Below are 12405 nucleotides of genomic sequence, written 5' to 3'. Positions count from 1 at the left end.
TCAAAAGACTATGGCATGATAACATAATTACATTACTTAAACTATCAATCCTTATATCATTTCAAAATCTGAAGGGAAAAGTTAAACAATTCTCAAAATGTTTAACAATCTGAAAAGGAAAAGTCAGGCAAATATTCAAAGACTTTTGGAAAAACCTGGAAAGGAAAGATTAAAGATTCTTAAAACTTGAATTCATACATTTGTAAATGATACCACTGATCTGTACCAAATTAACTCAATTAATTATTCTTATTAGCCATACTTACCTGAAAATCTACTTATGGTACTTTGAAAGGGTTCTTCTGTGTTTATCTAATGTTGAATATAGAATATCAATTTCTTTAAATTATACTTCTCTAATTTGAGGATCAAATATGCTACATAATTGTTATATGAATTATTATACATATTTGTTTTGGGCCAAAACTGAAATTAATCCAGTACTAGAAACATAATTGTAGGTCTATCTGTGCATGGATAATACATTAAAGAGTAGTGTTGTTAAGCCTGCTTGCTGGATGATTAAGGATATTAACATTATCTGTTATAATATTAGAAATACCTTATTCAATACCTTATAATCTGAAAATATTAATTATTTTGTTTAGTGCGAAAGTGTAATCTGATCTGACAAAAATATATTAATCACCACTATTTAACACATGTCTGGTCATTGGAAATATAAAAAACAATCATTAATTGTACATCTGTAAATATCTGGTCATTCAATTCAAAGTTCATCTTTGTGCGAGAGCTGGGAGAACATGTCCGTCAGGCTTCCTGACTCGTTCTCCTCCTCCCTTTAGGACACAGAGTGTCTGGTGTGTAAAGGCATCCTGATACTGTAGATTAGCACTGAGGTGCTGATTGACTCAAACTCTTCTTCATCAGAGCGCCATATTTCAACCCCCCCAATTGCTCTGCTTTTGTGTGGCTCATTCAGTGAGCGCTGTAGCTGACCCCCCAGTGAGACGGAGGCTCATCTGCCTGTATTCCTTCTGCTATCTGCTTGAGAGCAGTGCAACTGCGTATTCCTAGTGGCGCATCCAGGTGTCCCCCCCGTGATGGGAGAGGTTAGGAAGACATCAAACTGCTCCAAGAAACATGGAACCTTGTATTATAGAAGCCTCTGAAGCCCTCGCTCGTCCTGCAGGGTTGTCTGCTAGAGCCCACCGAGCAGAAAGATGAAGAGAAGAACCCCCTCTCAGCAGAAAATTGAAGAGTATAATCCTCTCATCTCGAACGACCTCGTGCTTCCTTGCACGTGGCTGGGGGTGCTCTCTGCACCCGGAGAGTGTGACCCTTTCTCTCTGACCCTTGGCCTTGAGAGCTGTCCTAGTTATCGGCACAGCACCTGATAGGGATGTTTTCTGAGCGATGACAACTCAAAGTAATGGATTAGCACATTATCATTTAATTACAAAAATAGGATGGGCCCCTCAGAATTATTTGGGAGCCTTCCTGACACATGCACATTATCATTTGAAGGTTTGTAGCCTTGGTGTTGGGAACAGGGGGTCACAGGTTCAAACCCCACTGCAGTCAGCATGTCGTTGTGTCCCTGGGCAAGACACTTCACCCCAAAATTGCTCCTGTGGGGATTGTCCACAGTATAGAGTATGCAAGTCGCTTTGGATAAAAGCGTCTAACAAGTAACATGTAAAAATGGGTGTAGCCTCTATGTTAATGGTTGTGGCAGCACAAAAGAGAAAGGGAGGGAGTGAGGCAGTGAGTAAGACTTCCTAAATGGACTGTGTCAGTGTGCTGAGAGCATGCTGGGAGCTGATAGCAGAGCGGTACAGTTGAGGAAAGCCGGCAGTGTCTCTGTGACTGGAGGAGCAGGCTCCTTCTCTCCGCCGCCTGTCATGTGGACTTCTGGCCCGCCTGCGTTACGCCACAGGAGCTGACAGAAAAGAGGACTTTTTTTATATCAAGGAACAGAGATAAGGTGATAGAGAAGGAAGAAGAGCTCTCTGGAAAGACACATAATTTGCTCTTTGGAGGACTCTCTTACAGGTTAGCACTTACATTTGTTTGCCGTCATGTGTTTTTTAAGTTGTTCTTGTATTGTTTTCCACTCTGTTTGTAGAGCCTGTTATTTCTGGTCCTTTGATGTCATTTTAGACTTTGGGCAGTTTTCATTTATTCTGTCCAACCACAGCCATGCTTTGATTAAATCAGTGAAGTTGGGGTTATAGTGTGCTGTCCACATAAAAAGCAGCTAGGATGAATTTGGGACAGCAGTGAGAATGTGAGGTGCCTGTTATGAGAAACAATTTGTTGCTTAGACTAAACGATGGAAGCTCGACTGGAGAATTTAAAATAAATCAAAACAACTGTACATTAATGAAATACATTTAGCTTGAGCTGGCTTCAATACTTTCTATATGGTATTGAAATGAGGCTCAAGTAGAACCTTTACATTGATTTGGCTTGCAACACAAAGTGATACTGATCTCTGTCTGTTATGATTTGGAAGTCTCATGATTTAAAGTGTAGGCCTGACTTGGAAAACAACATCGAGTCTTTTAACTGTAATTACTTATTTTAAAGAGATTGCAACATTATACTTTTAAAGAATTACTCAATTAATTTAACACATTTATTATGCACACAATAAAAACTTAAACAAATGTATTGCCCTTTACTCTTTTGTTCATAAGCTCGGTTTCAGAAAACTTGTCAGTAGTTTAACAACTATTTGAATTTTAGTAATGTATGGAGACCAATTGGTTGATACGAGAAATAATTTGAAGCAGTTTAATAAAGAATGTTAAACTATATTTAAAACTGTAATTGAACTTCAACTTATATTAATTATCTGAATCCAGTGGCCAGTTGGAATAGATGATAAAACAAAGTTTCCATTTTGCAGCAACAGCGCAAAAGGTTTCTACAATAATTCGTATTATGCCTGAGTCTAGTTCTGTCTTATCAGCTTTGTTTCGAAATGTGATCAATACATTACGTTTTTTTCATTATTACCATACAATACATAGATTTAAGAATAAATTAAACAAATATTACAACATTGACCTAAAAGAGCAGACAGATTTTGCAACCCTGATCTCCTCAGGCAGGTTGTTTACGACCAGCAGTGATGCCTCTGAGGGTCTCGGGGTGCAGGACGGGGCATAGAAACCCTATGCCCCGTCCTGCACCCCAAGGTCACAAACATATCTTAACATACCAGCAATACAATTTAAGAATGTATTCTTAAAGCAATATAATCTTATTTTCTTCTTACACCTACAGCGCACACCCTGAATGGTGTGCTTCTTGTTTACATTTTCCTCTGCACACTCAGATGCAGGACATAAAAACACTCTTGCTATTTCATTTATTTGCAGCACATTTATACTACCATCATTTTGCTTTACATCTTTATATTATTTATTTGTCTCGAGTCATTTACTTTTGGTGAGTTAACTAAAGTTTAGTTTATTTTACCCTGGCTGTGGACTGATTCATTATTAGTTGTTACAAAACATGCACAAGACGGTTGTTAGACAATCCAATATAGACCTCCGATACAAACAATCAGACAAACAAACATGAACTCGTAATAAACACCAGCGCGTCAGCAAAGCTCATCCAGCTCAATTTAGTCCGAATTAAGAGGTTTCAGAGGGGGTAGGGAATTATCTCCAGTGGGGCGCCTTGACTCACGCTTCCACCCTTGTATACAAGTCCTTCGATCGGTGCCTGATGATCGTCCAAGAGCGATAACTAGCTTATCCCCTTGCGACAACCACTACTCTATTCTTGTGGCGTATTTGTTCAATACAAATCTTTACATTGCTTTCATACAGAAGTTCCACCCTACTGATGCCTTTCTTTAAGGTTTCTCCAAACATGAGCTGTGTATGCTTGTATGGCACTTCCGTCCGGAGCAGCATACAGAGGAAATCAGCCAGGACAAAGTCCCCAGACACTGATTTCCTGGGTTTACTAGCCCCTAAGTTTCATTAACCAAAAACGAAACACAGCCGCTCAGTTTCACAGGTAATTTTAGGATACCGTCAATCACAGATTCTGTTAAGGCAATGTCCAAATGTGGATTTGAAATTACACTTACCAGTTCTGAAGATTTGTTGGTATCCTGCCGACAACGCCAATTTGTGGGGGAAACTTCTGAAGCAATTGGAGTCAGGACTCAGAGAGACACGAGGAGAGCTGGAGCTTTGATGGCAAACACTGATGGTTTATTTGGAGCTTCGGCCGGAGAATTCACAAGACATGTCACGGGCCACAGTTTGACCACACGGTAGAGATGCCACAATCAATTCTGAAGAACCCTCCTGTAGCTCGAGGTTTTTCAGAGTGTAATAATCAACATTCTTCAATAGATAGACTAAACAGCTGAGGACACTGAATCACAGTTGTTGTCGCTTATGGTTCGGGGTCATCTACACCCCGAGAAGGATGTGTTCCAGGTGTCCCACAACAATAACTATCTCTGACAGAGAGTTGCCCGGTCATAAACTGGCAACATCAACAATATGCTAGGGCAGCCCCTCCTTATGGGAGATAACGGCTGCTCAAGGTTGGTCAGCTGCGTCAGAGGGCGAAGGAGGACATGCAGGGCAAATTATTCCCCAACTCATCCCTGTTAGCTTGTCAGCTTAATGTGGATATCAAAGTAGTTGTCCTGTGTACACTGAGACAGATAGCAGCACCAGCTTCCTAAAAGAAAGGGTATGTCACATTCACTGCCATGGACGCTGCTCTGTGTAAACTGCCTGTGGGCCCCTCTGTGTGATGCGGCCTAAAGAAGGAGAGGGGTGATCCAGGAAGACTACTGGGACAAGAGTCACTTTATTAGAAGTTTAACTGTTGGTGCCTCCTTCTGTAGCGCGTTCAATTGAAGTTAAGGCATAATCTTTGTTTCCAATATCTTTCTCTACTTACAGTTATGTGTGTTCGCTACAATAATTGACATGTCTGTTAAACAGCACCACGTTGAAGTTAGATAGAAGCCGCCCTCCCGCCTGATGGAGCTTCTGGAAGAGTCTGCAGCGGAGCTGATTAAAGAGAACCAGGTAAATGTTCTGCTTGATTTATGTTAAAATGTGTCTGCTGTTCTGTTTGTACATGAATATCTCTATTCTCTAAAGGTAAGTATACTTGCCATGATGTGAAAAACCTCTTCAGTCTCCAGTTTTTAAGTTAACATTTAGATAAAGTACATTGGAATCTAATTTTACTGTATAATATTTATATATATTTTCAAACGTACTCAATTTCAATGTTTAATATTCTGATTCAAAATGGGTTTTTCAGGAGAATTGATAGTTTGAGCCTGTATAACCCAATTATTTAATCAGGTTTACTTCCTGTTTGGAACAAAGCGAACATTTTATAAACTGAACTTCCTTACTTGTAGTCATACTTTGACCGTAACAAATAAGAGTTAATATAAATTCCCATATCCACACTGTAGCTACTGTGCATATGATAATCAAGCCCTTTGAACCTTTTGAAGCTTACCCCATCCCCTCTGCTTAAAAAGTATGTAAAATCATTGGCTACTTAAATACTAAATTAAATAGCTAGCTCAACCCAATCAGTCTTAGTAAATTCACAGAAAAGTTTACAGTATTGTATGTTAACACTGATTTACATGTTTTGACAGAATGGAGGCACAGTTATCATCGAAAAAGGACTATGCTGAGTGTCGTGAAGCTCCATGTCCTCCATGAAGTTCAGCAAAAGAAGACGCCACACCTCCCAACGTGTCCATCTCCATCGAGGGATCGGAGGGGCTTGATGAGTGTAAATGTTTGGTGAACGCCTGCCTTCTGTTCACGGGCATCATCCATGAAATGAACTTAAGTAGTACACCAAAGTTGAAATACGCTTCTGTCGTTTTCAAAAATCTTTCTTGAACTTAATTTCCTCAAGATTTCTCTTGAAAGTCCACATTTTTGCATAAGCAGTGGTGGAATTTTGAGGTACTTGAGAATTGTCTTTTCGTTGCACTTTATACTCCACTACAAATCAAAAGGAAATATTGTACTATCTTATATAAAGTTTATAAAGTACAAGGTTCTGTTTTTTAATTGACCAAAACATTTAAATATTGTTAGAAATCCTTGAGCTATTACGTTTTTTGTTTGTTAATATTGGATTTTTTACTACAGGGTACTCAAACAGCATTTAGCTAATTATAGTTTTACTTAAAGGGGACCTATCATGCAAAATGCACTTTTTTATGTCTTTTATACATAAATATGTGTCCCCGGTGTGTCGGGGAACTCGCGCAGCGTCACAAAATAAAACCCTTTCTCTTTTCCTCCGTACCCACATCTTTTAAAAACGGGGGTACAACGAGCGGATACAGATTTGCTGCCGATATTACGTAATTTTGGATGGTGGACCCACAGAGAGTTGCTATCAGAAACAATGCCTGACGTGTTTTTGACGTAATATGGTATTTGTTTACATTAGCAAGCATCGCTAACACTCAGAGCTAACCTGTACTGGAGAGCACATGTGTTTAAAAAGCAGGAAATAAAAAAAGGAACTCACCTTGTGATAAACCCGCAAGAGAAAAATAATTTGAGCTCTATACTGTTTCAGAAATAATCCTTGATGTGGTTTAGAACAGGATGGCGTTTTATCACAGCAGAATTTAACTTTATTTCCGGTAGAATTCTGATCAGGCATTAGCTCCGCCTCCTCTTTTTTTTTTTCAGCTAAGGACCCAAGATCCGCGTTTCTCTAAACAGGGCTGGAATAGAGGGATATGAGGGATGTCTAAAATGCATGATCTGTTTGTATTTTATGAAAAACACATCTGAGACATGTTTTTATATATCTGAGACCCATATTATATGCCTAAAAATAGCATGATAGGTGCACTTTAAGTAACATTTTCATTACCAGACTTTCACTTGTAATAGAGTATTCTTGCAGTGTGGTATGAATATTTTTACTTAAGAAAAGGCCTGATTCTTCTTCGACCTGCTTTGTTTAGTTTAACTGATGTATGTGCAGTATTTGTTAAAATCATTGTAAACTGTAGATGAATCATGGCATGTATCAGACAACCGAACAAAAATAAATGTGTTTAAAAGTGTCTACTGTTTCATGTTTTGTAGTAGCCTTAGTGTAAAACAGTTTTATTGAATAAGAATTGCATTTGATGATAATTAATAATTACATTTTAATATTAACTACATATTTATTAAATAAAAGGTAAGAATAGCAAATAAAAACAACCTGAAAAGCCAAATAGTTTTTACTGGAGATTTGTAATAAGATGCAAATGTTGTCTTAAGTAAAATCTACTATGCAAGAGTAAGTAAAATGTACTTACAAAAACTGAAATTTGATAGTAAAGTTTAATTGAGTGCCTTTAGTAACAAACGCTTCTTAACTATAAGTAGATGCTACTTGAAAAATACGTTGAGAAATGTAGTTAGGTTTTCTGAGTGCAATTTCTTACCTCGAAGTAAATCTTACTCCCCGTTTTTTTCAGTGTACATACATACATTCAAATTATAACATATGTGAATTAGTGTGCTCATAAATAGCGGTAGCTGGCATCAAGGAAGGAGAGCCACCTTTTGCCTGTCCTGGTTCAGGTCATTTCTTATACAGAGTATGCAAAAAACAAAAAAGAATTCATGTTTTTCTTCTTTCTTTTTACAGTGTGGCAAAGCTTTATAGAGCAGTGATTTAGCTAAATGTTGTCTTTAAAGGTGGAGTAGGTCAGTTTGAGAAACCGGCTCGAGATACACTTTTTGTTATATTCCATGGAATGCTCTTAACATCCCGATAGCAATGAATATCTTAAGTGCTTTGACAAAAAATACATAAAAAAAATGTCATCTGTGGAAGCCGTAATACTGTAAAAAGTACGACCAATCATTTTAGCCGGCCCGGCTAAAATAACTGGATGGCCTACCTGCCTGTCAGCCTTCCATCTGTGCACAAACTTATCTCGTGCCCTCATTGGTCATATGCGCGTTCGTGTGTGTTGGAGGAGGGGCTCTGTAAAGAAGTAGCAGATTTCTTCCGGCTGTGTATTTTCAAATTCTAGCGCACTCGAGCTAGTTTCTCCAAAATTACCTACCCCACCTTTAATTAATCGTGAATAAAAAAGAATGCACTGTAAACACATTTGATTAACAAAAACAACAGTGATATTGTCTCTAATGAAAAATGTCCAAGAAGAGGATTGAATCCTTTATTTTGTGTTTTTTAACAGCTTTTCTCTGTGTAATGCTTTAGTGAACAAGCATATTTTATTTAAAAAGTGTTTATGATTTATCATATTATGTTTGAAAAGACCCCGATATTTTGATGTGACTTTTAGTATTGTGTAAAGAGGGGAACAAACATTTGACCAGTATTAGCAATCAAACACATTTTAATGTGCATTCAAATAAAAAATGTTTGCTAATGTTAACTATGACTGGCTCATCTTTTGGGACATTGGGTTAAAAAACATACGGTAACCAAACATCCATTTCTTTCAGAGCCTTTGTTATGACTTTTAAAGTGTTGAGCAAATGTCATAGTTAAAATGAATGTAAAAAGATGATTTGTAACTGTAGTCACTATGATGTCTTGTGCTGGTTTCACATAAGGCGTTTGAGATGATTTTTGCATGCATGTCCAGCTGAAACAATGCTGTACAATTTGACTATTATATTAAATGCCAAACCCTGTTTTGCTGCTATGTCTTGGTTATTTACACATCAATGGGTTATGTATCCATTTTCACATGACTCCTGCATTCATCATTTATCGAAACAAATTAAGATTATGTTATTTCTGGACATGTACATACAACTCACATATTTAGTTTCAAATGACAGAAAAAAGCTACTTCATAATTTTAGTTTGAATGGACACACTGCTGAGAAAACAGGAATTCACATTTATTCTAGGCAGGCACAAGTCCTACAGCAGGAAACAGAAAAAAACGGTATAATGAACTTAGTGACATTTCGTATTTATTTTGTTTACCCAAATCAGTATCTACATACGGGACAGGGACAGTAGTTACAGTAGGCTACCAGGAACTGATTTCCGACATTTTAACAGCAATCTGCTGCCGCTTAGTGGAGAAGACCACATGTGACATTCACAGACATTCCTTCACGAGCCTGTGCACAATGAGAAGCTATTTATCTGGATGATATAATACCCTTGTATGTATAAGACATTAATATAACACGGTTAGGGTTGGATATATTCGTTACATTACAAATCTGTGTACCGTGATGAAATATGATGGTATTTTACGCCAATGAAATATGTGGTCAAACCATGTAGCAATAGGAAAATGTACACAAGGGAAACTATTTCTTTCCTGGAGGGATTTTAATGTATTCGAGAGGCAGCTTCAGTGATCCGAGACCAACGTCACTGCAGCATACAATCGAGGGATGTTTTTAGCGCTGATGAGCCTTTCAGCTACGGTGTGAACTATTCTCCGATTGGCCTTTCATCCCTGTCAATCATTGTTGTCGCCGCTCTCTGATAATGCAGCATGGGCGAAAATACCAGACCCAAAAGCTACAGCCGAGGTAGTAGACCGCTATACTGTTAACGATTTTGGAAGATTGAACTGAAAGGTAAGTAAACCATCGCCCTTTAGAAAACCGTAATAAGGGTTATCATATATTTCCGTTATGATTAAGATTAACACACTGTCTGGTTGTTGGGTATTGTTAGCCACCTGGACGCTGAGATGCTAACCCACATTGAGGGAGGCTCTCGCTACGTTAAGTTAGCTTGCTGGCTAATTTGCTGCTGCTACTCTAAAGTAAAAAGGCAGAAGACGATAAAGCAGGCAGTTAGAAATGACCAATAATTAAACATAGAATCATATAGTCCAGGGGATAAGCACAACAAGTGTGCATTTTATGAGAAAAGCATGATATTTCTAATGTAGTTAGTGCATACCATAAGGTTTATTTTCAGATGTGGAGGGAAATCAGATTTGACCTGTGAGGACCGTGAGAGGTCAAATCCAAGATGGCCGCCAGTCTCTCGGGTCAAATGTTCAAACACGCTTAATTTTGGAACCAAACATTGTAGAAAAACATTTAAGGTGTCATATCCAACTAAATTGGGGATGCCCAATCATTTGGTGATACTTTTGAGATCGCCAGAATTCAAGAAAATGCATTTAGGTGAAGATCAAGGTAGAAATTGATGACAAATATGCTGTCAATCAGTTGAAATTTGCAATGTGGTGAATTTAGTTATTTATCTTGTCAGTGTGTGTGTGTGTGTGTGTGTGTGTGTGTGTGTGTGTGTGTGTGTGTGTGTGTGTGTGTGTGTGTGTGTGTGTGTGTGTGTGTGTGTGTTGTGTGTGTGTGCTGGCGCAGTTATGTATTGTGTATATCCATGCTTCAACTAACTGGGTATAGATGCATTCTGTAGAGTTCTATGTTTTCTTGAGCCAAACAGGTAAATAAATCCTGGATATTGACATGTAGCTTATGTTCCCGCCTTACCAATGATATCAACTTATCATCGGCTAGATAAATGACATCAAAGTAACAGTGAAATCCAAGATGACCGCCAGTCCGCTGTGTTTAATGTCCATGTTTTTTTTAAATTTTGGAACCAAACAATTCCCATTCATTTGATGATACTTTTGAGATCAAATTACATTATCAACGTTTGGATTGGACCTATGCAATATAGTGAAATATGCTTCAATTTTGACACTATAGCAGTGGTTCTCAAACTTTTTCTGTCAGGTCCCCCCCTTTGGAGAAAAAACAAAGTCGGGCCCCCCCAACACAAATAGTCACGTAATGGGCCAAGTTAACATTTATTAAAATACATCTTTATGAACGTGGGCATTCCTTTGCTAGAACAGTGATAATAAAACAATGCTCCATAAGTCTGTGTGGTCAAAAAAAAAAAAAAACATAATACAATTGTGCAATCCCTTTGCTAGAACAATAAGTTATAATACTTTGCCACTTTGCAATCTGTGCAAAAAAATGAAAAGAAAGAAAATGCTGATATTTGGCAAAAAGTGTGTCTTTTTGCCAAATATCAGCATTCATCAGAAAATGTCTTCTGCCAGGGATGCATAGCCACTATCAATGGGCTGTTTCGTTGATCTGAATGGACACTGTAAAGATGAATCTGTAACTACTTGACAGAGGACACAAATGTTCCAGTTAGTGCTGGGGGGTGGCTTGGATTGCTTGGATGTAGAGGGCTGGGTCGGGTCTATCAGGATGTGACGCTTCGATATGGTTACGACAAAATCACCACTGCAGGAGAGAGGATTCGGAAACACAAATAACACAATATTAGTACCATACCACATTACATATAGGGTATTTTCTTAACCCTCCCGTTGTCCTCGGGTCAATTAACCCGCCACTGTGTTTAACAGCAGTGAAAAATCCCTTAAATTATATTTTTTCTTGAAAATTTGAACTTTAAATTTGATGACTTTTCCTAGATTGTCAGTTCTGCCCGCCAAAGAAGGACTGTAAATCACATACTGTGTGCTGCAGGTGTATATCCAGTCTCTGATAGTGTTACGTTATTATGAGAGTGCTCTACTTGTTTGAATCTGAAATTGTATATTTATATAAATATATATATAAATATATATATATGTGTGTGTGTGTGTGTATATATGTCCGCATCTGTAGCCTGTTATTGTCTCATTATACCGCACTGTGAATTAATTAAAAGTAAATATATAAGTCATCATGAACACAGTTCTGTCCATCAGACAGAGGGCTGCTGTGCCTCCTGTCATCATTAACAGACGTCTCTTTAAAATGACTGCTCAGAGGAGAGGATTTCTCATTTCTCTAACCGCCTGCTGCTTCCCCTCCTCTCTCCTCGGTTCCCCTCCTCGACTCCCCCGCTCGCATCTCCTGTGGGCGGGACTAAGACACGAGGATAGGAGTCGAGGAAGGGAATTAGAGAAATGAGAAAGGGCCACTGACAGTCACACTTTGACAACATGCAGGCCAACATGCCAGGACAGGTGTGTTAGACAGCCACAATTAATAATACACAGTGACTCATGGGTTTCTGAGAAGTGTAACTGACTGTTGCCGCACTAACGCATGACATGACCAAAGAAGATTGATCATTTGATCATTATATGATCAATGTGTATATTTAAAGGTGACTACTTTACGTGCGCTCCTGGTAAAGGGTTGTACAATCATAGTAACGGTTCAGCTGGATGGAGGAGAGGGTGCTGCATAGAGTGATTCATTCACAATGTCATTCCAGATTAAGTAAACAATGTAATGTATTCACCAGGGAAAGTTTGATATTTCATAATTTTGCTTGTTGTAACCTTATATAATACAGTCTATGGTTGTAACATCTGGATGCATTTTGATTATTGTGTCATTCAAACCAACAAATAATTGCTTATGACCTACTTTGTTT

This window comes from Trematomus bernacchii, unplaced genomic scaffold (genome assembly GCF_902827165.1).
Source record: "Trematomus bernacchii unplaced genomic scaffold, fTreBer1.1, whole genome shotgun sequence".
NCBI lineage: Eukaryota > Metazoa > Chordata > Actinopteri > Perciformes > Nototheniidae > Trematomus > Trematomus bernacchii.
Note: the sequence above shows the minus strand (reverse complement) of the source record.